Raw genomic sequence first — 27,359 nt, 5'->3', positions numbered from 1 at the left:
TTTTCCTCAGCTCTTCTAATGAATTTGGCCTCAACTCTTCTACTGAAGATGACATTTTGTTTTTGGATCTTTCCCTTTCCCAAAACTTTGTAGTAGACCAATCACACCACATCAATGTTGGGAGCAGCTCCAGTCTTGATTTTGGCAGCATTTACCTGTGTCTGCTCACTGACCAAGGTCCACAGTTTTTCAAGGTTGACAGTTGGACAGAAGCTCTGGTTCTTCTTTAAGTGGTAATGCCTCATATCAACTTTTTTTAAAAGATATTTTATTTATTTATTTATTTATTTATTTATTTATTTATTTATTCATGAAAGACATAGAAAGGGAAAGGCAGAGACATAGGCAGAGGAAGAAGCAAGCTCCCTGCAGAGAGCCCAATGTGGGACTTGATCCCAGGATCTGGGATCATGCCCTGAGCTGAAAACAGACACTCAACCACTGAGCCACCCAGTCTTCCTATCCTATCCATCTTACAGGGAGAGAAACAGAGGAACGGACTGGCCCTAAATTACATACCTAAGAAGTAGTTTGCTTAGTGTGGAAACTTCTTCAAAAAGTTATTTAACTGAAGTATAGGAAAAGTTTCTGTCATCTCTCTTGAGCAGGGATCAGCAAACTTTTTCTGCAGTAGCCCAAAGAATAAATATTTTAGGCTCTGTGAGTCATGTAGGTCTGTTACAACTGTTCAGTTTTGCTGTTGTACCACAAAAGCAGCTGTAGACAGTACGTAAATAAATGGCTGTATTCCAATAAAATTTTACATAAAATGGTAGCAGGCTGGATTTAGAATGCAGGCTGTAGTTTGCCCATTCCTGCCTTTGAACAAAAGTCCCATGACCCTGCTTGGTATGTCCATTAGTCCTCTTTCTCATCCTTTGGAAACATAACTAAATGAAAAATTCACTTGATGGGATGAGCACTGGGTGTTACACTATATGTTGGCAAATTGAATTTAAGTAAAAAATTAAAAATAACTAAATGAAAAATTGCATTATGTATTTGTAGTAAGAGTACACAGCAATCCTCAGATGACCAGAAACTAACCTCCTTAACTCTTTTACAACAGTCTGGTCACTGCTCTAATTGGCTGGATTCTAGCCTCACCTTTGGCTCCTTTCACAAAAGCTGACACTCAGGCTTTCCAGAACCTTACTTGATACTCAATGCAGAATGTTTGGCTCATAATGGCCTATAACTATCTGCTCATTGTCCTGGTAACTTTTCCAGGTGAGTATGTGCCCTACCCTTTCTACAGAGTTTTTTGCTAGTTACAGAATAAACATTGTAGGCCTCTCTTATTTTAAAGATAGATGCTTTTCAGCAGGAAAGAGGAGAACTAGAGCTTTCCAACTACCATTTTGTAGTATGGATTCTTTCTGGAGGAAAATAATCTTAGACCAAATACACTTTTGGTAAATATACTATTGCAGGCACAGATCATGTGGACAATATTTTGAAGTCCTAGTTGCCTTTACTACGCTAGTGTTTATGGCCTAGGGCAAGTCACTTCCCATCTGTGAGGCTTAGGTTATTCATCTTTGAGACGAGGATAATAATCACAAATATCTCTCAGGGTTTTGAGAACTAAAGGAGATAATGGAGGTGAAAGTGCCTTGTACTGCCACATGTAAAGATGAGGAAAGAACTGATATGATTAGGCCATTGGGATAGCAGTCCAAAAAGGATCGACATTTTTTCCACTTTTTTTTTTCTTTTGCTCAAGGCAAAGTTTGAAGCAAAGAATGTTCTCTTGTAATCCAATGACAAGCATGATGATAATTTACTTACCTACCATTTCCTGAGTGTCTCCCTGTGTAATGAACAGGGTGGTATCCTTGGACTTACAGAGTGCAGTCTAGATCCATGCTGTCCAATATATAGCCTCTAGTGACATGGCTGTGGAACACATGAAATGTCACAAATTCAAATAGAAACGTGAGAGAGGTAGTGGGAGGTGGAGGAAATTATCCAGAAGAAGGTACTCAGACTAGAAATTGGTATTAATTAAAGAAGGGCAGGGAAAAGGCTATTTATAGTTAAACAGAAAGGTAGTTTGTGTGGCATTACTTACTCCTATATAGTCTTTACCTCTTTGTAGCTTTGGTGGCTCTAAGTTATATAGGTAATGTTGCTATATAGATATTGGATTTGGGTTTGGCAGTGTAGACTGAGTATCTACTCATCCATAAGAGTACAGGACAGTGGGGGATAATTTTGTTCTTTCGCTACATGAAAAGTGCATTTTCATGCTCAGTGAATAGATTCGTGGCATAGTGAGCTAATGACTGAAATTTGACTCTGAGAATGGGTTTGCTTTAAATGGGTGTGTAGGGGGCACCTGGGTGGCTCAGTGGTTGAGCATCTGCCTTTGGTTCAGGTCACGATGCTGGGGTCCTGGGATTGAGCCCTGCATTAGGCTCCCCTCAGAGAATCTGCTTCTCCCTCTGCCTATGTCTCTGCCTCTCTCTGTGTGTCTTTCATGAATAAATAAATAAAATCTTTAAAAAATGGCTGGTTAGGAAATATGCTTCAGGTCACTTAGTTCAGAAAGCCCATTTTGGGAAATTTTTAAATTACCTATGTTATGTTTGGTTATTACAGCCTATACTTGTCTTCCAGTTACTGGGATGAATAAATAAAATAAAAAAAATTATTATACAAATCTTTTAAAAAATAAATTAATAATAAAATAAAATAAAAATTATTATATAAATCTTTTTAATAAATAAATTAATAATTAATATTTATTCACGAGAGGCAGAGAGAGAGAGAGAGAGGCAGAGACACAGGCAGAGGGAGAAGCAGGCTCCATGCAGGGAGCCCAGTGTAGGACTTGATCCCGGGTCTCTAGGATCTGCTCCGGGCTGAAGGCGGCGCTAAACCGCTGAGCCACCTGGGCTGCCCAATAAAAATCTTTAAATAAAAATAAAATAAAATTCAGATACAATAGAGCTGGTCACTACAAATTCTAAACAAAACAAAAGTGATTACAAGAAAAACCATCTCCAATTAAATTGAATATTCTGGGGACAAATTTGTTAGCTCAGCAATGGTCACTTGAATATTTTCAACAAATTCTGTTCTTTCTGATGATTTTTTCTAATAGCACATTTATTTTTTTGGCTGAAAAATGTACTTTCATATTTTTAGGTATTTAAAATTTCACATGTATATTGTGCTTTTAAAATAAGTTGATGATTTAATCAAGATCATCATGAAAGCACATGGGATAAGGGGTTATGCAGCAGCTAACAGTGTGTACTTTTTTGTTGTTGTTTATTAATAAACTGAGGAAGAACAACACATTTTTGCCCCTTTTACTCTCCCAAATAATTTCCTCTCTCTCTCCAGTACAGTTGTAAGTAGATTGATGGTAAAGTCTACATATCTTGTATCTTAGAGTTTATATCTTAGTATTTCAGGGTTAAAAGAAGCTTAAATGCCCTGTACTCAATCCAGTCTGTCTTCTGATGCTTGAGAAATCCCATTGCAATGGGAAATACTAAGTACAGAGTAGGCAGTCAACAATGTAGTTAAATAATAGTTCAGAAAGAAGGGGTTCTTGAGTCTCACTGTATAGTAGGTACTTTTAGATTTATTATTTTATTCTTTATAGGCCTGCGGATAACTATAAAAACCAAAGTCTTTTTCAGATTCTAATTTTATGGGCTTGACTACTACGTTGGTTTCACTTTTTTTTTTCAACTCCTATCAGCAAATGTAGTTTCTTGAAAGGTTTCTCTTTAACGCAGAAGGATAGTATAAAGAGATGAATGGGAAGTAGAACCATAGACTATTTCAAATGAATGGGAGCTTGTAGATGATTCAATCCAGTCTTCTCATTTTACTTGCTCAGAGTCACACAGCAAGTCAGCAGAGGACCTAATTCAGTCTCTTGCCTTCCATTTTAGTGAGTTACCTGTACTAATATTCACACCAGTGTCAAATTCCCTTTTGCTGTTATGGCTTGACCACAGTTATGTGTCCTGGAAAATATAACAATGAATTAAGTTGAAGATAGGACCATGATCTCTTTAAAATGTTTTCTAAACCTTTCACATGAACATAAATAATAAATAATTAGGAAGGATAATCCTTATTTCAAATTTATCTTTCTGTTTCAGAATAACAAGTTAAACTATCTATACCCATTCCATTCTAATACAAAATTTTGTTACCCAGATTGAATTTTGACTTTTTTTTCAGAATGTTTAAAGTCTGCCCCACATAGTTAAAATCCTAGCTTAAGTAATAATATACTGTAGTAGGCATAATTCTAAAATTACCCCAGTGATCTTTGTCCTTGTGTGATAACTTACCTTTGAATGTAGGTAGAACCTGTGAATAGGATATTCCCATGACTAGGTTATGTTAAATGGCATGGTTGTCTTTAAGAAGTGTTTAATCACACAAAGCTCTTCAAAAAGTAGAGACATTTTGTCACCTGGTAACAGAATAGGAAATCTGAAGCTTGAGAAGGATTTGATGTACCAATACTGACTTGAAGGTGGAGGGAACCCCAACTGACAGCAAGAAAATGGGCACCTCACACCTAGAGTTACAAAGAAATGCATTCTGTCAAGAGCCAGTGAACTTGGAAATGGATTCTTCCACCCAGTACCTCCATATAAGAGGTCAATTTGGTTGATACCTTGATTTTGGTCAACCATTTTGGTTAACACCTTGTTCTCTCCCTTAGCAGAGAACCTAACTGAACCCACCAGGACTTCTGAATTACAGAACTGTGAGATAATAAATGAGTGTCATTTTATACTGCTAAGTTGGTGACTGTTATGCAGCAGTAAACATACTAATATACTTACCATGTGCTCTAAGATAAGCCCTTTATCAAATCTCTTATGCCTCAGTTTCCTTTTCCATGTCATAATGGAAGTGACCTACACTGCTTTGAAACTGTGTTTGTGAAATGTGGCTTTCACAGTAAGAGGAGACATAACATTTGTCATTTTGGTAGTATTAATATTAATGATTTCGACTCTCCTATACCTATAAAAATCCTTTTCACACAGGAATAAGAAAGTAAAGGAATGTAATTTGGCCCTAGGTAGGCTTTTCCACAATGTGATCTTAGAATACCTAAGGCCATATGCCTGCCATTTTACTATAGCAGAGAAAATATGGAGGTTGGAAAACTGTACCATTTGTATTGCATACTCTGTACCTAGCTCTGTGGTATCTCTGGTATCTCTTTGGATTGTACAAACGGGAAAAAAATGTCAGACATGGTCTTTGGCTTCAAGTAACACATAATATAGTAGAAAGACAAAACATGGGGTCACGTTAATGGTATTCCAACATAGGAAGTGCATAATGTCTTATGATGAATAAATAAAGCTTGGTAGAAGTTCAGAGGAGGTTGCCTGTGAACTGGACCTTGAAGAATAGTAAGGATTTGAATAGCAAGAGACAGAGAAGGAAAGGCATTCCAGTTAGAAGAGCACAAACAAAAGTGTTGAAGATCTAGAAGGTCTTGTGGACAAATAACAAATAGTTCAGTATAACTGAATTGTAAGATTGCCTAAGTGTAATAGGAAATGAGTTGAAAAGAATAGATTGGGGCCAGGTCATAGGAAACTTTGAGTTCCAGGTTAAGGAGTTTGGACATCATCATTTTCTGCACAGAAGGGTGAAATAATCAGATTTGTGATTTAGAATTAAATCATATTTAGCAATATGAATAATGATTGATGGTGAGGTGTGAGAGTGATGAGGCAGAGACTGAGGTAGGAAGACAATTTAGGAAGGAAAGAAAGTGAGAGATGACAAAGGCATGACTTTAGGAGAGTGGTTTTGGGAAAGGACAAAAGGGATGGTGTTATAGGGGAGTCACAGAGAAAAATGAACATAGTAGATCAATGAGGCAAGGCTCAAGATGTTTGTAAGGTGCTGAGATCAACAGAAGTCTCACAGCTAGGAAATATCAGAATCAGGATTAGTACCCAGATAGCCTGCTGTGGAGCTCTTGCTTAATCATTATTGTTCACTCGTGAGAGGGTGGACAACAAAAAAAGTCTGAAACAAAAGCTTTTTTCATATGTGATGTAACAGGAACAAGCAGCATCCCATCTACCCTGCAGCTGCTCTTTGATCGAAGGTTAGGAGTTGGGGTGGGATGGATGTGTGTGTATGTGTATGTGCGCATATGCTGCTTCTGGGAATAAAAATGGGGTACAGATTAGGCCAGGTTACTGCAGTGGGCCTTGTGAGTCACCAGCATTCACCTGCTCCAAGAAGAGGCCTGAGAGGTTTGGATAAGTTGACCAGGCAACACCACATTCTACATACTCAATGTCCTCTGAGAGAATAAAGTGACTCTGTCTCATGTCTGCATGTAACTTTTGGAATCTGCATTTGTTATGAATCTGTTCTAAAGATTTGCTAATTTTCTGTTTGTCCCTCTTTCTGGTCCCTGGTGTGTACAGCATGATCCATTGGGAAATGTGTAGCACTTACAGAATAAGGATTTGGGAGACTTCTCAGATAGTCTAGGGCAGGATTTTCAACGTGTGAATCCAGGACTACCTATATGGAGTCCCTCTAGGATACCTGTTGCAAATGCAGATTAATGGGCTACTTCAGATTTATTGAGGCTCAGGAGTTGATATTTCTAATAAGCATGGGTCATTTTTCAACAAACATAAAATTATTTTATTTATATTTATGTGGTGTTTGCAATCCTCAAGTAAATTAGTCATTGTGTCAGAATAATCAAAGCAATTATGGTATTGAATGTTTCTCTAAATGACACCTTCTCCTGGAAATTCTGATAAATCCTTGTATTCACCCTGTTTGATAATTACCAGTCTGGATCATTTACCTAAAGAATGAAATTAGAGGTCTGTAATATTGTTGAAAATTCTCTCTTGACTCTACACAACTTGTGTGTGTGACTATGACAAGATTACACCAAGTGAGCTTTAATATTAGTATACTCGAGCACTGCCTGAAGAAGTTTGTTCCTCATAAAGGAAATTGACAAAAATATTATTTGAATTTTTTTTCTGTAAATCTTTTATTCTGGTATTAGAGTAGTTTTCACTGCAGGGCACCATTGTGTGCCTCCAAACGAGGCGGCCTGACCTAGTGATGGTAACTGTAGTGTTTTTTGAAACTTTGCAAAGTTGATTGTCATGACTTCATTGAGACAGTCCCCTTCACTTTGATCTTTCAGTGACCAGTGTGAAAAAGGAAACTTAATGGTCTGGAGCTGGTTAAGTGAAATCCAAAAATAATCAAGGCAGTGCTTCCTTTTCTGGCAGTGGGTCATTAGGAATCTCAGCACATTGGAAAGCGCCAAGGTCTCAGCCTTAGACATTCCCAAAGGATTCTCCAAGTGGCCTGTGTTATAGAGGACACTGTTGGAATTGCCTGGTAGGTTTTAGAGGAGATATGTGCGTGGTTGTGGGATGGCCCACCCTTTTTGTTTGGATGGTTCCACCTTCATTGTGACAGACTCTCTGGAGGGCCAGCTTGGTGTGTGTGTTCATTCTATCCTGGCGCATTTGATCTGAGAAAGCATTTGTTCAGTCCTTTGCATTTTGTTTTATAGCCACTCTGCAACCTATGAAATGGTCATCTGACCTTTTTTTTTTTTTAATTTTTATTTATTTGTGATAGTCACAGAGAGAGAGAGAGAATGAGGCAGAGACACAGGCAGAGGGAGAAGCAGGCTCCATGCACCGGGAGCCCGACGTGGGATTCAATCCTGGGTCTCCAGGATCGTGCCCTGGGCCAAAGGCAGGCGCCAAACCGCTGCGCCACCCAGGGATCCCTCATCTGACCTTTTTATTTGTTTGAGAAAAGCAATTTTTCCCTTCTTAGCTTCATGGCTGCCAAGCAGCACAAGCGTAATTCCAGGAAACCATATGATTTCCTTTCGTCTGTTCAGGAACTGGACAAGAACATCAAATCTAAGGCTTACTGGTTTGTATGTGCCCCAAACTGTATATTCTGGTTTTCAGGTAACATAATAGATCATTGGTACCCTTTCATTAAAGTGAATTAGTATATGTTAACATATACATATACAATAAGTATATGTTAATACTTGCTATGTACCAGACGCTGTGCTAAGCATTATGTTAAGAGAGGAGACACAAATTTCTGTCCTCTAGGTGTCTGAAGTCTAACAGGAAACACAAATATATAAGCAAATTGCTATTTTAAAAGATGTCGTAGCATAGTGAATATAAAGTTCTGGAAGTGTGATTAATTCTGAGGAAAAAGAATGGTAATGAAATGTTCTCAGAGGATGTTAAGTTGAGGGAAGAAAGGCAGTCCAGACAAAGAGACTAGCACAGAAGCATGTGAACACATTGAGTTTGAGGGAATGGCAAAATAGTCTAGTGTTGCTTAAGCAGAATGAAAGTAGTTGGTAATATTAGGTTAGTTTATGAAGAACCTTGAAGGTCATTCTGAAAGTTTTGAACTTTGTCCTGTGAACAGTCTTAGAAGGATTTAAAATATTAGTTTGCTATATACTGAGCACTTCTTATATACCAGGCACTGTACATGAAAAAGTAGCGCCATTGCCAACAATATAAATGTTTTCCCCATTAAGACTTGACAGTCATTTGTCCTTAGAGGATTTTAAGAAGGGTTATGATCCAGAGGGTTTGTATTTTGTAATGAAGACTTTGGGAGTGATATGCAAAGTGATGAACCTAGAAGTAGTGAGAGCATTCAGGAGACTATTGCAGGGGGAGAAAAGGCTATGGCAGAAAAGGATGAGCACCATGTTTATTGGATGCTCCTAAGGATTGCAAATACACAAAATTTGAATGAAAGAGTTCAGGCCTTCGATTGGCCCTTTGTGCATATCATTAATATATGTGAATACAAAGAGACTACCTAGTGTTTTTGAAAAATCTTGTAGTTTAGAATTAGAACACTAGGGTTCAGGCCCTGGAGCTACTGCATCATTAGTTGTGAATCCATAGTGTACTTGTTCTTGAACCTTGCTTTCCATAACTATAAAAATGGGAATTTGAAACATTTTGGCTACTTCCTAGAGTCATAGAGAACAGTTGAGATAATACACAGGAAAGACAATGTGCTATACAAATATTGGTTCTTGAGGCAGCTGTTATTTAATGTTTAGAGTATTGTGTCTACTTCACAGAGTTGTTATGAGCATGGAATGGAATAATGGATTTGAAATCATTTTGTTAACTTTAAAACATGATTCAGATGTTAAGTATTAATAATAATAATAAAAGAACAATTCATTCTGCATCCAGATGTTCTCTCTCTACCATGACTCATGTACTCATTTGGAACTGTGCAGATGAACCTCCATTTAATTTTTTCAGGCTGGATTCCCATGTGTAACAGAATCAAATGGGACAAAAAAGTTCTATGCATTGGCTTCTCCCCTGTCAAATTTTGGCTCTAGGACTGAAAGAACACCCATTTAACCCAAGTTGTCAACAACCTTATGTTATTTTGCCCATGAGCATGCTGAATTTGGGCACAGTCCTTCAGATCCAACAAGAATCCCCAAGCTTCCCTTTATTTAAATTGGCCAGACAAACCAGTCTTCGAGTTCTATGTCCAGCAGAGCCATAGGTTTTTCAAAGGTCAGTCATCACCATGAAACCAGGTGTGATATGTAAATAAAGTTTCATATTGTTTGTGGTTAGTGGAGACAACCTAGCAGGCAGAACCCACCACAGTTTGCTGCTTCCAGTGGAGGTAGTTGTATGAAGGTTGTGCCTTTGGTATCGATGAAATAGGACAGAAGTGAGAAATTAGAGCAGTTCTGACCCTTACCCTCAAAATTCTCAGATTAAGAAGTATTCAGATCTTTCTATCCTTTTTTCTTTTATTTCATCAACAGAAGTATGTTCCTACCTACTTATTCTCTCTCCACTGCCTTTTATTTTAGTTAAAGTGGAACCAGCTTAAGATGGTCAGACTTTTGCTTTTCCTGGACCTTGTCATGTTTTCAAAGTGTTGTTTTTGAGGACAAGATGATTAGGAAGAGCCTGGTTCTTTATTTCTTTCCTCTTGGCAAAGAAGATTAAAATCATTTGAAGAAATGCTCTATTGACTGAGTTGATGAATTGCTATTAGTGAATCTATTGTATATTTGAGAAATTTGTACCATTAAAGTTGAAATTCTAGCCTCTAATATAATCTTTTAAAAGTGTTTAATATTGAACAAGTAATTAAATACTTTATTTACTTATTTGAGAGAGAGAGAACATGAGCAGGAGGGAGGGACAGAGAGAGAAGCAGACTCCCCACTGAGTGGGGAGCCCCACTCCTGGATCATAACCTGAGCTGAAGGGAGACACCCAATCAACTGAACCACCCAGATGCTCCTTGAACAAGTAATTTAAAAAATTAAACATGGGGCATCTGGATGGCTCAGTCAGTTAAGCATCTGCCTTTTGCTCAGGTCATGATCTCAGGGTCCTGGGATCAGGCCCCGCAATGGGCTCCCTGCTCAGCAAGGAGCCTGCTTCCCTCTTTCCCTCTCCTGCTCCCCCTGCTTGTGCTCTCTGGCATGCGCAGTGCTCTTTCTCTCTCTCTCTCTCTCTTTCTCTCTCTCTGTAAATAAAATCTTTAAAATCTTTAAAAATAAATAAAAATTTACAAAGTTAAACAAGTAAAAAGTATAACTAGTTACTATCAAAATTCATTTTCATGTTTGCATATTTAATGGTTATTATTTTTTATATTTATTCATATGCCTATGTTTTTATATTTGGTTTATATAAAATGTGGTTTTCTATCATGGCTCGTTTTTTTATATTTTGCTTTTCTCTTGGCATAATATTTTCATTTTAATTGCTTCTTGATAAAACAAAGAACTGTACTTACATATATGAATATTTAAGTTAAACTAATTAAAATTAAAGTACAGAAAAATTCAATTTCTCAGTCTCATTAGCCACAAGTCAAGGACTCTGTAGTCATATGTGTGTAGTGACTACCGTTTTGGACAGTGTAGATCTAGCACATTTCCATCAACAGAGAAAGTTCTATTTTGGAGAGCACAGCCATAGAGTAAATGTGCCATAATGTGCTAAAGCATTTTTTCTTTGTTTGACAGCGAATTGTTTTTTTTTAGTTTTAAATATTATGGATAACTTGTCAGTGAATATAACTATGTGTGTAGCTATTTGATTTGGTTGAGTTATTTTTTGGGGTTAATTTGAAAAGCTGAGTTATTAGGTCAGAGAGTATGGATGTAGTTTTTTAAGCCTGTAACTTATTCAAAAAAGAGAACTACAGGCCAGTCTCTCTGATGAACAAAGATGCAGAAATCCTCAACAAAATACTAGCAAAACAAATCCAACAATGCATTAAAAAAATGACTCACCACGATCAAGTGGCATTTATTCCTGAGTTGCAAGGTGGTTCAATATCTGTAAATGAATCAACAGGATACATCACATCAAAAAGAGATAGAATTAAAAAAATAAATAAAAAAAAAAAAAAAAAAGAGATAGAATAAAAAACATAATCTTTTTAGTAGACACAGAAAAACAATTTGGTAAAGTACAACATCCATTCATGATAAAACCCCTAAACAAGTCGGTTTAGAGGGAACATACCTCAATAAAATAAAGGAAGGCCATATGTGAAAAATCCACAGGAAACATCATACTCCATGGGGAAAAACTGAGAGCTTTTCCCCTAAGGTCAGGAAAAATACAAGGAGATTCCACTCTCACCACTTTTATTCAACATAGTACTGGAGGTCCTAGCCCAGCAGTCAGACAACAAAATTAAGTAAAAGTCATCTAAATGAATAAGGAAAAAGTAAAACTTTCATTATTTGAAGATGACATAACACTATATATAGAACACTGTGAAGACTTCACCAAAAAACTCCTAGAATTGATAAATGAATTCAGTAAAGTCTCAAGATACAAAATCAATGTACAGAAATCTGTTGCATTTCTATATACTAAAAGCAGCAGGAAGAGAAACTAGGAAAAAAAATCCCATTTACAGTTGTACCAAAATTAATAAAGTACCAAGGAATAAACATAACCAAAGAGGTGAAAGGCCTGACTCTGAAAACTAACATTAATGAAAGAAATTGAAGAGGACACAAAGAAATGGAAAGACTTTTCATGCTCATGGATTGGAAGAACAAATATTGAAATGTCTGTACTACCCAAGCAATCTACACACTTAATGCAAGCCCTAACAAAATACTTCCAGCATTTTTCACAGAACTAGAAGAAACAATCCTAAAATTTGTATAGAACTACAAAAGACACAAATACCCAAAGCAACCTTGGAGTGGGGGAGCAAAGCTGGAGGCTTTGCTGGAGGCTGGAATCACAATTCCAGACTTCCAAGTTATATTACAAAACTACAGTAATCAAAACATGGTACTGACACCTGAAACTAATATACTGTATGTTAACTAAGTGGAATCAAAATAAAAATAATAAAAAACCTATAGTGTATTATCAGAGTCCTTTCAAAAAGGTTTATATCAATTTTAAGTGCTTTATGTAGCATATAAATATATTAGATTCATTGCATTCACAACACTGGACCTTATCAATTTTAGTTTATTTTATTCTGGTTTTCATTAAAAGATAGTTTATGTTAAAAATATAGTTTATGTTTGAGTTTGCATTTCCTTTTGTTTTGGTGATGATGTGTTTTCCTACCTAGTTTTACTTTTTATTGCATGGTATTGTATATTTACATCTTTCCTCATTTATATTTTGATTCCTTAGTATTTTCTTTATCAATATGAATAACATATTTATATGTAACATAAATCAAATTTTCCATCAATATATTCTTTAACAATTCTAGAATAAATTTAATTTTACCTGGTTTTAAATTTAAAGGAATAATATAATGTATGACATATGTCATATATTCCTTTACATTTCAAGAAACATAGGCAGCTCTATATATTCTTATACAAGATTATTTTTGATGAAGCACCTAATATATAAGAAAATGCTAACCATTGTTTTTTGAACATCAGTTCAGAATTTATACGTTACCAAAAATCACCAAGTGCTGTTGACAAAAAGAAAAAAATAATTTACCAAAATATTTTTAATAAAAATTAATTCTCCCTCCCCCACATTTTAAATTATTATATGTCTGTCTTTAGTGGTGACATACAGTATATTAGTATGTGCCCAATATATCTTTAACTTTTTTATTGAGATATAATTGACGTGTAACATTATATTAGTTTCAGGTGTACAATGTGATGATTTGAAATTTGTATGCATCAGTAAATGATCACCACGTTAAGGCTAATTACTATTCATCACCATAAAAGTTACATTTTTTCCTTATGATGTGAACTGTTAAGACTTGAGGATGTTATGCTAAGTGAAATAAGTCCACAAAGACAATACCATATGATCTCACTTATATGTAGAATCTACAAAAGAAAATAAGTGAGCAAACTAAACAAAACAAAACTAATAGTGAACAGAATGGTGGCTGCTAAGGGAATGGGGGATTGGGGAGTGGTAAAATGGGTGAAACGAGTCAAGAGGAACGAACTTCCAGTTATAAAATAAAGTCATGGGAACATAATGTATAGCATGTTGACTATAATCAATAATATTGCAGTGCATATTTGAAAGTTGCGAAAAAATAAATCTTAGAATTTTTCATCACAAGAAAAAAATTTTACATGACGTATCCCAATGTATCCTCTAAAATGCTAGAAAAATTTAAATAGACACCAAAGTGACATTTTTTTAAGACTGCTTTTATACCACTTTTTCTCATGGTTTTTTAAAATTGAAGTTTAGTTAATATACAATGTTCTATTAGTTTCAGGCAGGGGAGGGGCACTTGGGTGGCTCAGTCAATTAAGTGTCTGTTTTGATTTCAGCTGAGGTCATGATCTCTGGGTCTTGAGATCAAGCCTCATGTTAGGCTCTGTGCTCAGTGCGGAATGTATGTGAGATTCTCTGCCTCTCCCTTTGCCCCTACCCCCTCAAATAAATAAATAAACCTTTAAAAAATATTACTGTCAGGTATAAAAGATAGTGATTTAACAATTCTATACATTATGCATTGTTTACCATGGTAAGTATAGTTACCATTTGTCATCATACAATGTTATAATTTTATTGACTATATTCCCCATACTGTAATTTCATCCATGTGACTTAATTTATGATTGAAAATTTGTACATTTTAATTTCCTTTACCTTTTTGTAAAAGATTTTATTTATTCATATAAGAGACACAGAGAGAAAGGCAGAGACATAGGCAGAGGGAGAAGCACATTCCCTACTGGGAACCAGATGTGGGACTTGATCCCAGGACTCTGGGATCTTGCCTTGAGCCGAAAGCAGACACTCGACCACTGAGCCATACAGGTGCTCCACCTTTACCATTTTGTCCATCACCCCAAAACAGACTACTACCAGTTTGTTCTCTTTATGAGTCTGTTTCTGTTTTTTTTTTGCTTTGTTTTGTTTGTTCATGTGTTTTATATTTTAGATTCCACATATACGTGAATTCGTATGGTCCTTATCTTTCTCTGATTTATTTCACTTAGCATAATAGCCTTGATGTCCATCCATGTTGTCATAAATGGCAAGGTTTCATTATTTTTATGGCTGAGTAGTATTCTAGTGTGTGTGTGTGTGTGTGTGTGTGTGTGTGTGTGTATGTACCACATCTTCTCTATCCATTCATCTATTGATGGATCCTTGGGTTGCTTACATAGGTTGGCTATTGTAAATAATGCTGCAATAAACATAGGGATGTATATGTCTTTTTGATTTAATATTTTCATTTTCTTTGGGTAAATACCCAACAGTAGAGTTACTGAATTGTATGTTATTTCTATTTTTAATTTTCTGAGGAATGTCCATACTGTTTTCTACAGTGGCTTCACCAGTTTACATTCCCACCAACATTGCATGACAGTTCCCTTTTTTCCATGCCCTCGCCAATGCTTAATTCTTGTCTTTTTGATAGTAACATAACAGGTGTGAGGTAACATCTCATTGTTGTTTTGATTTGCATTTCCCTGATGATTAGTGATGATGAGCATCTTTTCATGTGTCTCTTGGCCACTTGGATGTCTTCTTTGAAAAAAAATGTCTATTCAGACTACTTTTAAATGTTCATTTAAGGGTCATAAAAAGAGATCATGAGAATTAAATTATTTTCTTTTTTTTTAATTTATTTTTTATTGGTGTTCAATTTACTAACATACAGAATAACCCCCAGTGCCCGTCACCCATTCACTCCCACCCCCCGCCCTTCTCCCAATTAAATTATTTTCAATAAGAGGGCATTTTAACTTACGGGACATACAGAAGATAGATCAATTTCTACAGACCAGAAAGGAAGGAGCGATTTTGTATATTCCTAAAAATCCCTGACCGAGACTTAGAAATTTCAGGATCTTATATATTTTTAGATTTAGCCAGTTGCTAATTATTTTGTAACTTCCCGCTACTGATATTTTGTTTTTCTCCCTGACTTGTTTGGTATTAAAAGTAGTGCTGCAGTTAACATCCTCAAGGGGCAATATATACAGTGTTTAAGGGAAATGCCTCTAAGGCCAGAGTATTTTCATCCAACTATTGGTGCCACCATCTTCTTACTGTATGACCTTGGGCAAAATACTTAATTCCTCTGGGCCTGAATATCTTCTTATAAAGAAATTGAGATACCAATGGTCTGTATCGTATAAGGCCATTATAAGGATTCTTAATGATATATATATTAAGAATGTAAGAGTTTATACTTTAAGTGTCAGGCACATAGAAAATAAAACAATTGTTAATATGATTGTATTATCTTTATTAGCATACTTTTGAAAAATATGAGTTCTTAGTTGTTAAATAGTTGAATAAAACAATGTATGCATTTTAAATCTGGTAGATACTACTTCTCACCTTGCCAAAGAAACTGCAAACATTGGATACTATGAAACTTTTAAATCTTTGTAAATCTTACAGGTTAAAAAAAGTTTATCATAGTTTAAGTTTCTTCTCTTTAATTATGAGTGAGCATGAGCATCTTTTCACATGTTTATTGGCCATTTGTATTTCTTTCCATTTGAACTGACTGTTCTTGGCTTTTGCCCATCTGTTGTTGTTTTTGTTTAGCTTTTCATCTGTTTCTTATTGATTTATGGAGCTCTTTGTATATCAAGGAATTTGGCTCCTTGTCATATGTGTTACAAATAGTTTTCCCAATTTATCTTTCAGCTTTATGTTTCTCTGTCCAGCAATCTTTTTTTTTAACTTTAAACAAGGTTTTATTACACAAAGGTTGTCACATAATTGGATATTTTTCTACTTTGTACACAGTTATTCTTACTCTCCACAGAAAGGCTGCTTAACTTTTCGTCTGGTGATGGCAAACACTAAAATCCTGATTTTAACAAAATTGTAGTAAAAATGCCTCAGTGATTGAAGTTGAAAGCAGTACATTGGTCCATGGCTCTTGCACTCAGTTATCAGGAATGTACAAATGTCTTTTTATTCAAAAATACAAAATAAACTATCTGTAGGCATGGATAATGACAGCCATAATCCATCCATTATACGTTGTCAAATGAAACCAGCAACTGATGGTTATAGCGATTTTCTTAAACATCAGCCAGCCTTTTCTTCAGTCATTTCCTTCAACTGACTTTTCTGAAGTTATGGTTGAGGAACACAGCCTTGAGCTTCCTCTCACAGTTCATTAAGACTGGTAAAGCACTATTCTAGGAATCAGAACATGCTGCCTCCCATACCACCTCCCATTCCATCCGTTCCACCCATTCCTGGGTCCTTCTCTTCTTTAGGAATTTCGGTGACTACATCTTCTGCTGTAGTTAACAGAGAGGCCACTCTAGCAGCATCCAATAAAGCAGTTCTTACCACCTTAGTTGGGTCAGTGATTCCTTTTTCCACCATAATCACAAAATCTCCAAGTATAGCATCATAACCAACTTCTGAGGAACTCTGCATAATTTTCTTAACTATCAATGATCCTTCAACACCTGCATTCTTAGCAATGGTTATTGCAGGAAATTTGAGTGTTCTCTCAATAATTTTGATACCAATTCTTTGATCTTCATTAGCTGGAGTTATTGAATCCAAGGCTGGAATGCACCGAAGCAGGCCCCCACCCCCCTCCGCCCAGAACAGTGCCTTCTTCAACAGCAGCTCTTGTGGCATGGAGGGCATCTGTAACTCTTTCTTTTCATTGATTTCAACATCACTTGTCCCACTAACCTTCAACACAGCTACTCCATTGAGAGTTTTGCCAGGCCTTCCTTCAGCTTTTCCTTTTCGTATTCACTAGTTGTGATATCTAACTGCTCAATAATTTCTTGAATACATTTTTCAATTTGAGCCTTGTCACCTTTTCCTTTTCCAAAGATGGCATCATCTTTGGTCACAATGACCCCTCCAAATTTCCTAAGTCATGAGGCTGAACATCTTCAAGATTTAGAGTCAATCCTTCTTCCCCAAACACTGCACCACCAGTAGCAATAGCCAGCCATATCTTTAAGCTGGTTCTTTCTATTGTCACCAAAGACTGCCACAACCTGAAGACCAACTTTTAACCTATTCAAAATGAGTGTACTCAGAGCTTCTCCATCAACATCTTCAGCAATTATGGCCAAGGGCTTACAGTGAGCATTGGCAATTTCAAGAGCAGGTACGATGGACTGGACACTAGAAATTTTCTTCTCACTCAATAGAACATAGGCATCTTGGAGTTCACATTTCTGACCTTTTGATGTATTAATAAAGTATGGAGAAATATAACCTCGATCAAACTTCATGCCTTCAATAATTTCTAATTCATCATTCAGTGTTTTTACATCCTTTACTGTGAGGACACCCTTTCTTCCAACCTTTTTCATTGAATCGGAAATGATGTTGCCAATTTCTTTGTCTCCATTTGCAGAAATCGTAGCAACCTGAACAATTTCTTCAGGGGTTGTCTCGGGTTTAGACTGCTTCTTAAGTTCAGCGATCACAGTATCAACAGCTAACATCACACCTCTCCTGATTTCCACAGGATTAGCACCTTTGCTAATTTTCTTGAAGTCTTCCTTGGCAATAGAGCATGCCAAGACAGTAGGAGTAGTGGTGCCATCCCCAGCCTCTTCATTTGTATTATTGGCAACATCTTCAACAAGTTTAGCGCCAATATTTTTATATTTGTCTTTTAAGTCAATTGACTTTGCCACGATCACACCATCCTTTGTTACTTTGGGACTTCCCCAACTCTGTTTGATAATCACTGTTCTTCTTCCCTTTGGCTCCATAGTAACGGCTACGGCATCAGCTAAAAGATCTACACCTTGAAGCATTAAGGCTCAGGCATCTGCACCAAATTTTATATCCTTGGCAGAGAATGAGCTGAGAAACAGTGCTCTGGACACTGGCCTAATTTGGTGGAGGACTGCAGGTAGTTGAAGCATCTGCGGGATAGTGGCAGAGCGTGCGGGTGGTGAGGCAGGCTGTTGGAGGCGAGTGAAGGATCTGTCGAGCAATCTTAAATTATATAGTTAAATTAATCATTCTTTCCCATTATGGCTGTTGAGTTTGGAGATCCGTGCTTTGCAGGTCTTTCTAGATGGGTTTTATTTAAATCATATATTAGAAATCTTTTTGCCAAAAGGCTCAATTATGGATGTAAGAGCTAAAAGGGATTTTAGGCATTGCATAACCCAAGTTTCCTCCCTTCATATCTTTTTCATTTTTTCTTGCAGAGGAAAAGAAATTAAGTCCCAGTGAAGGGAATGGACTATAAAAGTACCACAGCAAGCTAATGGTAAAAATGCAGACTGGGACTCTGTGCTCCTGAGGCCTATTCCAGTGATAATTTAGTTTAACCAGTTTGTTTTATAAAAAGAGCTTTCTGACTTTAAAAAAATACATATTGAAGGGATCCCTGGGTGGCTCAGCAGTTTAGCACCTGCCTTTGGCCCACGGCACGATCCTGGAGTCCCAGGATTGAGTCCCACATCAGGCTCCCTGCATGGAGCCTGCTTCTCCCTCTGCTGTGCCCAGAGCCACACTCTCTGAAAAGAGAGTGAACTTCTGAGAGACTTGGCCCTATCTGAATGTGGGGAAAATTCTAAACTCCCAGAACTATGAAAGTAGCCTTCAAACCACATGCACATCCAGTGGTAAAGAGTAAAAATGTAACTGGCTAAGCAGGCTTAAAGCACACACTTTAACTAAAAAGTGGTTTTTGTAGATCTGGGTTTGACATACAGGAAACAAATCTAAAAGATTAAAAACAAGGAAACATATCTAAGCAGAGACATCAGAAGCTTTACAATGTGGGGGAAATAGACCTCTCAAAACTAATTCAGCCAAGTCATTAAGTAGACAAGTGACCAAACAGAAAAGAAGAACAAGCTCCAGAAAGAGGCATATTAGCATCCAGAGTTGTTACAATATAGTATCTGAAATATCTACTTTTCAAGTAAAAATTATGATATGTGGTTCTTAGCTTTCTTCTTTGGAAGTGTTCAATCACTATATTGTACACCTGAAACTAATACTACACTGCTAACTAACTGTAATTTAAATAAAAAATAAAAATAAATTAAAAATAAAAAAATATGAGACGTACAAACAAGAGAAAGTACGGCCCATACACAGGAAATAGAAGTAGTCAACAAAAACTGTCCATGAGGAAGCCGAGATGTTGGACTTACTAAACAAAGTAATATATTTATATCTACTTTAAATATATTCAATGGGCTGAGGAAATAATTTTTAAAATACTAAAGGAAAGCATGAGAAAAATTTCTCATCAGAGAACAGTCAAGTGATAGAAATTATAAAGAAGAATCAAATGGTAAATCTGGAGTTGAAAAGTATAATCATTAAAATGAAAAATTCACTAGAGGGGATCCAGAATAAATTTGAGTTGGCAGAAGAAAGAATCAGCAAACTTGAACATAGTTCAATAGAAAGTATGAATTTGGAAGAACAGAAAGGGGGAAAAGAATGAAGAAAAATTAATAAGCTCAGAGAAATGTAAGATACCTTAGTAGTGTTCCAACATATGTGTATGGGAGTATCGGAAGAAAAGAAGAGAAAGAGCAGAAAGATTATTTCAAGAAACAGTAATATTTTCCCAAATTTGATCCAAAATATTGATCTACATATCAAAGAAGGTCAACAGACTCCAAGCAGGAAAAATGCAAAGTGATTGATACCCAGACACACCATACTCAAAATGTTGAGGCAAATGTAAAGAGAAAATCTTGAAATTAGCAAAAGAAAAATGACAAGGGAAATGCAATAAGATTAACTACTGACTTCTCATCAAAAATAATGGAGGGCAGAAGACAGTGTTGTGGCATATTCAATGTGCTTAACAAAAAACCTGTGAACCAATAATCCAGTACTCATTAAAATTATCTTTTAGAAGTGAAAGTGAAATAAAAACATTTCCATATAATTAGAAACTGCTAGAATTTGTTGCTGGCTGACATGCCTTGGAAGAAATACTGAAAAGAAATGGTACCAGACGATAATTTAAATCCACATGAAAAAATAAAGACCATAGTAGAGGGAATTATATAGATAATGATAAAAAGTAGAATTACAGGGGCACCTGGGTTCCTCATTGTTAAATCATCTGACTTTTGGTTTCACCTCAGGTCGTGATCTCAGGGTACTGAGATCAAGCCCTGCATCAGGCTCTGTGCTCAGCGTATAGTCTGCTTGAGATTCTCTCTCCCTTTCCGACTGCCCCTCTTGCTCATGCTCTCTCTCTAAAATAAGTGAATCTTTTTAAAAAGAATTTCATATTGCTTTTTTTCTTGATAAAAATTAATTGCATGAAACGCTATCAGTACAATTGAATTCTTGGGTCTGTCACATCTAGAAATATATCTGTAAAATAGATGTAAATATAATAAAGTGCAAAGAACAAGAGTGGAAATTAAGCTAAAATGGAGTATGGAAATGGTATCGGATAGAAAATGAACTCCACAGAAAGAAATGAAAAAAATATTGTAAATATGATGATTAACATAAAAATCTCTATAAACTGTGCTCTCCTTTATTAGCTTACTTAATACACATATGATTATATAAAGCAAAAAGTATAAGACATGCATTGTTTGGTAATAATATAGACAAATTATGTATAACAGTTATACAAGGGGAGACTATAGATCTATAGAAGAATTAAGTTTTTAATACCTCTTGGAATTTAGTATAAACCTGAGGTAGATTCTGATTATTAAATGCATGTTAGAAACCTCAGAGCAAGCACTGAGAAAAAAAATTTTTTAGAAAAGGAGAGAAGGTGAGGCAGGAGGAGATGGAGAGAAAGAATCCCCAGCAGGCTCCATGTCCAGTGCAGAGCCCAATGCAGAGCTCAGTCTCACAACCCTGAGATGATGACCCGAGCCAAAATCAGGAGTCAGATGCTTAATTGACAGAGCCACCAGGTGCCCCCACTGAGAAAAAAAAAATTTGTATAGTTTACAAAAATTAAAAACATGGTTAAACTTGCTCACCAGAAAATACCTACTTTAGCAAAAAGAGGTGGCAAAAAAATAATGGAAGAACAAAGTAGTAATGAGAAATACAGAAAACAAGAAAATGGAAGAGGTAATTCTAACTATAGCAACAATAACATTAAATGACAATAAGTAAATAAATAAAAAAGTGAGATTTTCATCACAGATAAATAAAACAAGGTATACATATATGCTGTTTATAGATGACTCACTTTGGATTCTAAGACACAAATAGGTTAAAAGTGAAAGAGTGGAAAAAGATATTTCATGCAAACAGTAACCAAAAGAGAGCCTGAAATGGCTACTATTAATTTTAATCAAAATAAACTTTAAGACAAAACTATTATTAGAGATAAAGGACATACTGTAATAATTAAGGATCAATCAATCAAGAAGATATAACAGGTATAAATATATGCAACAAAATATAGAAAAGTAGTTGGGAAGTAGTTCCCAACAATAATAGTTGGGAAGTTCTATTCATTATATGGAACAGCTAGACAGATCAGCAATAAAATAGAAGACTTGAATAATGAAATAAAATAAAATAAAATAGCTACACCTAATAGACATCTTTTTTTGTTTTAAATTGTAGTTAGTTAATATACAATGTAATACTAGTTTCAGATGTGATTCACCACTGCCATATGATATCCAGTACTTATCACAACAGGTGCACTCCTTAATTCCTATCATCTATTTTACCCATCCCCACCCATGTATGGTAACCATACGCTTGTTCTCTATAACAAGTGTCCGTTTCTTGGTATCTATCTATCTATCATCTATCTATCATCTGTCTATCTTCTATTTATCTATCTATCTATCTATCTATCTATCTATCTATCTATCATCTATCTATCATCTCCACCTATGTTCATTTGTTTTGTTTCTTAAATTCCATATATGAGTGAAATCACATGGTATTTGTCTTTCTCCGACTGAGTTATACCTCAGGATAGTAAAGGCTATCTGTGAAAAACCCACAGCTAATACCATCCTCAATAGGGAACAACTGAGAGCTCTTCCTCTATGGTCAGCAACAAGACAGGGATTTTCACCCTCTCAACTGTTATTATACATAGTATTGGAAGGCCTAGCCCCAGCACTCAGACAACAAAAAGAAATAAAAGGCATCCAAATCAGGAAGGAAGAAGTAAAAATTTCACTGTTTGCAGATGACATGATTCTCTATACAGAAAACCTAAAAGATTCCACCAAAAAACCACTAGAACTGATAAACAAATTCACTGAAGTTGCAGGATACAAAATGAACATATAGAAATCTGTTGAATTTCTGTACACCAATAAGGCAGCAGCAGAAAGAGAAATTAAGAAAACAATCCCATTTACTATTACACCAAAATGATAAGATACCTAGGACTAACTAAAGAGGTAAAAGACCTATACTCTGAAGACTGTAAAACCCTGATGAAAAAAATTAAAGATGACAACAAAGAAATGGAGAAACATTCCATGCTCATGGATTGGCAAAATAAATATTGTTAAAATGCCTATACTCCCCAAAGCAATCTACACATTTAATGAAATCTCTATCAAAATACCAACAACATTTTTCATGGAACTAGAACAAGCAATCCTAAAATTTGTTGGAACCACAAAAGACTGAATACTCACAGCAACCTTGAGATAGAAAAAAAAAAGCTGGAGGCATAATTCCAGACTTCAAGTTATATGACAAAGCTGTAGTGATCAAAACAGTATGATACCGGCACAAAAATGGACACATAGATCAATGAAACAGATTAGAGAACCCAGAAATGAACCTACACCTATATGGTCAATTAATAGTTGACAATGCAGGAAAGAATATCCAATGGGAAAAAGTCAGTCTCTTTAACAAATGGTTTTGGGAAAACTGGACAGTAACATGCGAAAGAATGAAACTGGACCACTAAACACAAAAATAAACTCAAAATTGATTAAAGACCTAAATGTGACACCTGAAACCATCAAAATCCTAGAGGAGAACACAGGCAGTAACCTCTTTGGCCTTAGCTACAGAAAGTTCTTATTAGATATGTCTCCTGAGACAAGGGAATCAAAGGCAAAAATAAACTATTGGGACTATATAAAAATAAAAAGCTTCTACATACTGAAGGAAACAAGCAACAAAACTAGAAGACAACCTATGAAATAGAAGATATTTGCAAGTAAGATATCTGATAGAGGGTTAGTATCCAAAATATACAAGGACGTTCTAAAACTCTACACCCCAAAACCAAATAATCCAGTTAAAAATTGTCAGAAGACATAGACATTTTTACAAAGAAGATACCTCCATGGCTTACAGACATATGAAAAAATGCTTAACATCACTGATAATCAGGGAAATACAAATCAAAACTACAATGAGATTACCTCACCCTTGTCAGAATGGCTAAAATTAACAACACAGGAAACAACAGGTGTTGGTGAGGGTACAGAGAAAAGGGAACCCTCTTACAATTTTGGTGGGAATACAAACTGGTCCAGCCACTCTGGAAAACAGTATGGATGTTACTCAAAATTTAAAAATAGAACTGCCCTATGAACCAGCAATTGCACTACTAGGTATTTACCCAAAGAACACAAGAGTACTGATTCAAAGGTATATATGCAGCCCTGTGTTTATAGCAGCATTACCTATAGTAGACAAATTATGGAAAGAGCACAAGTGTCCATTGGCTGATGAATGGATGAAGAAGAGGTGGTACATATATATAATGAAACATTACTCAGCCATGAAAAATGAAATCTTGCCATTTGCAGTGGCATGGATGGTGCTAAGAAGTATTATGGTAGAACTAATAGATATCTATTGAGTATACCACTCAACAGTAGGAGAAAACAAAGTCTTCTCAAGTGAACATTAAACATTTTCCAGAGTAGACCAAGTTTTTTGTATTGCAAATTTTATAGTCAAGAAAGTGAAAACCCAACCTACAGAAAGGGAGAGCATGTTTGAAAATCATATCTAAAAATGACCTTGTATACGAGATAATTGGAAGCATTATATCCACATAAAAACTTCTCAATGTTTATGACAGCTTTATTAATGTCAGCCAAAAGGTAGAAACAACCCAAATGTCCACTAATTGATGAATAGATAGACAAAAGGTGGTATATCCTTGTGATAAAATCTAACTCATTCATTAAAAGGAATGAAGTATCAATACTTGCTACAACATGGATGAATCTTGAAAGCATCATGCTAAATGAAGGGAGCCAGTCATGAATGGCCATATATTTATGATTTCATTTATATAAAATGGCCAGAATAGGCCAATTTCATTGAGACATAAAGTAAATGAGGTTCACAGAGGCACCAGGAAGGGGAGGATGGGAGTGACTGCTAGTGAGTATGGGGCTTTGTTCTCGAGTGATGAAATTTTCTGGAATTAGGTAGTGATGACATTTGTACAACTCTGTAAATATGTTAAAAAAACATTAAATTATATGTATACTTATTGTTTATTTAAATGGTGAACTTTATGGATGTAAATTACAGCTCAATGAAACCATTAAAGATTGTGTTATCCCCCACTACCATGTTTTTACATCACTCTGTATTATTCTCATTATGAATTTTTTCAAATTATGTTTTAATAACTGCTTTAGCCTGTGGTGACTTTAAGAAACAGGGTCTGCTGCCTCCTATCTGTATCCCTGGCCCATAGAAGAATTCAGTTGCCACCTTTTGAATGAGCGTGAAGGCTTTGATAAAGACAATGAGCTATAGCAAATATATAATGTGGCAATTTTGTTACCTATATACAAATCTATAAGAAACCAGTTCCATGGTTAAAGGGGCTCATTATAAAAATGTGCTTCTTCCTTAAGCATAAATGAACTTTAGCATATCTTATATTAAAACTTCTAATTTTGCTTACACTTTTATAAAAGCATGTTTTTTCCCTTCCAAATCCCAAACAATATTCTTATTGGGTTTTTCTTTTCAGCTTTATCCACAACTGTTTGCTTATCTAGGAATAAAGACAGAATTTTAAGATAGAATTACATTTTCTTCCAACACTGGTGTACAAATGGTATTAATGTAAAACATCCAGGATTTCTGAATATCTATTATTAGTTGTGGTTTATTTGGGTTTATTTTGACCTTGTGTGTATACAGTGAAGGAATAATCAAATGGATATACCTGTTAGTTCTTTTTTCTTTTTATTTTTTAAGATTTCATTTGAGTGAGGGAGGAGAGGTAGAGGAGGAGGGAGAGGAAGACCTAAAGAATCCTAAGCAGACTTCATGCTAAATGCATAGCCTGACACGGGGCTTGATCTCATGACCTTGAGATCATGATCTTAGCCAAAACCAAGAGTTGGACGCTTAACTGACTGAGCCACACAGGTGCCCCTACCTGTTATGTCTTGATGTGTTTCTTCCCAGTTGCAGAAACTTAGACAAGTTACTATGGTCTCAGCTTGCTTTAGTTTTCTTCATCTATCATTTCTACCAGGCAAGGGTGTGGAGAGGATACATTATGATAATTGATATGGAAGCACCTAAAATATACACTGTACATAGATGATGGTGACAATGATAATAATGATGATTATGATAGTGATGGTGTACTGTAGCACCTTATTTTGTTACTCAGAGCATATTACATGTACTTGCAGAACATCTAATGTGAATTAGCTCACTTAATCCACATAACGGGGATGCCTGGCTGGCTCAGTGGTTGAGTGCCTGCCTTTGGCTCAGGTCATGATCCCGGGATCCAGGATCGAGTCCTGCATCGGGCTCCCTGTGAGGAGCCTGCTTCTCCCTCTGCCTATGTCTCTGCCTCTCTATCTCTCAGTCTGTGTCTCTCATGAATAAATAAATAAATCTTTTTTTAAAAATCGACATAACAACCAGGTGGGTAGGTATTGTGACTATCTCCACTTCATAGATGGGAACTGTAGTTGCTCAATATGTGTGACTATAGGTATCACAGTGCTGGCATATGGTGTTAAGCAAATACTAGCTTTCTTTCTTTACATGGGTAATTTTTGTCTCTATTCAAGTCAGTTGTAGATGTCCAGAGACCACTGTTTTGTTTTTTATTTTTTTATTTTTTTTAAGATTTTATTTATTTATTCATGAGAGACACAGAGACACAGAGAGGCAGAAACACAGGCAGAGGAAGAAGCAGGCTCCATGCAGGGAGCCTGACGTGGGACTCGATCCTGGGTCTCTAGAATCACACCCTAGGCCGAAGGTGGCGCTAAATCGCTGAGCCATCCAGGCTACCCTGTTTTGTTTTTTAATATGGGACGCTTCACTAATTTGCATATCATCCTTGCACAGGGGCCATGCTAATCTTCTCTATAATGTTCCAATTTTGGTATATGTGCTGCTGAAGTGAACACGAGAACACTCTGTTTTTATATGTGTATAGCACAAGCATCTAGGCAAATTGTGTTTAGAAGATTGATTGCTTGATTGATTGATTGATTGTGTTTAGGACATTTAATGAAAGAGGAGCACAGGGCCCCAGGCAGCCAAGTATTACATAACCTTGTGAAAGGTCTCCAGACCACTCCAGTCCTCATCAGATAGAATACTGCCCTTTTCAATTTCCAAACTGCAGGAAGCAAGAACGACATTTCAGATCCACTAATCCTCATTGCCTAAGAAGTATGGAGAACAAAATATAGCTTTCCAGAGCTGAGAGAGGAAGAAAATTCTATCACTGTCCTCTCCTAACTACTTCTTAGAGGGGGCATTTCATTTTCAAGTTATCTGGTTATGCTGGTTGTTTCCTTTTCTCACCTTCTGATGTCAGCTCCTACCTGGCTTTTTGTCATGCCTTGTTTATTCCTGGGAGAAAGCAGCTGAAGCTTGCTTCTCAGG

At 36.1% G+C, this 27,359-nt stretch overlaps 1 protein-coding gene, 1 non-coding gene and 1 pseudogene across 2 annotated transcripts in view; 1 reads left to right on the top strand and 2 right to left on the bottom strand.

Moving 5' to 3' along the window:
* AR (androgen receptor) overlaps nt 1–27,359 on the top strand; it is a 189,748-nt gene that overhangs the window by 59,045 nt on the left and 103,344 nt on the right. The window lies entirely within an intron of this gene.
* LOC140628620 (60 kDa heat shock protein, mitochondrial pseudogene) lies at nt 16,550–18,430 on the bottom strand (annotated as a pseudogene).
* Nucleotides 26,769–26,875, bottom strand: LOC140628861 (U6 spliceosomal RNA). Its single transcript, XR_012026795.1, has one exon. It is a non-coding gene; the product is annotated as a U6 spliceosomal RNA (small nuclear RNA).

The sequence above is a fragment of the Canis lupus genome, chromosome X, assembly GCF_048164855.1.
Source record: "Canis lupus baileyi chromosome X, mCanLup2.hap1, whole genome shotgun sequence".
Lineage (NCBI taxonomy): Eukaryota > Metazoa > Chordata > Mammalia > Carnivora > Canidae > Canis > Canis lupus.
This window is presented reverse-complemented; position numbering and strand designations above follow the sequence as displayed.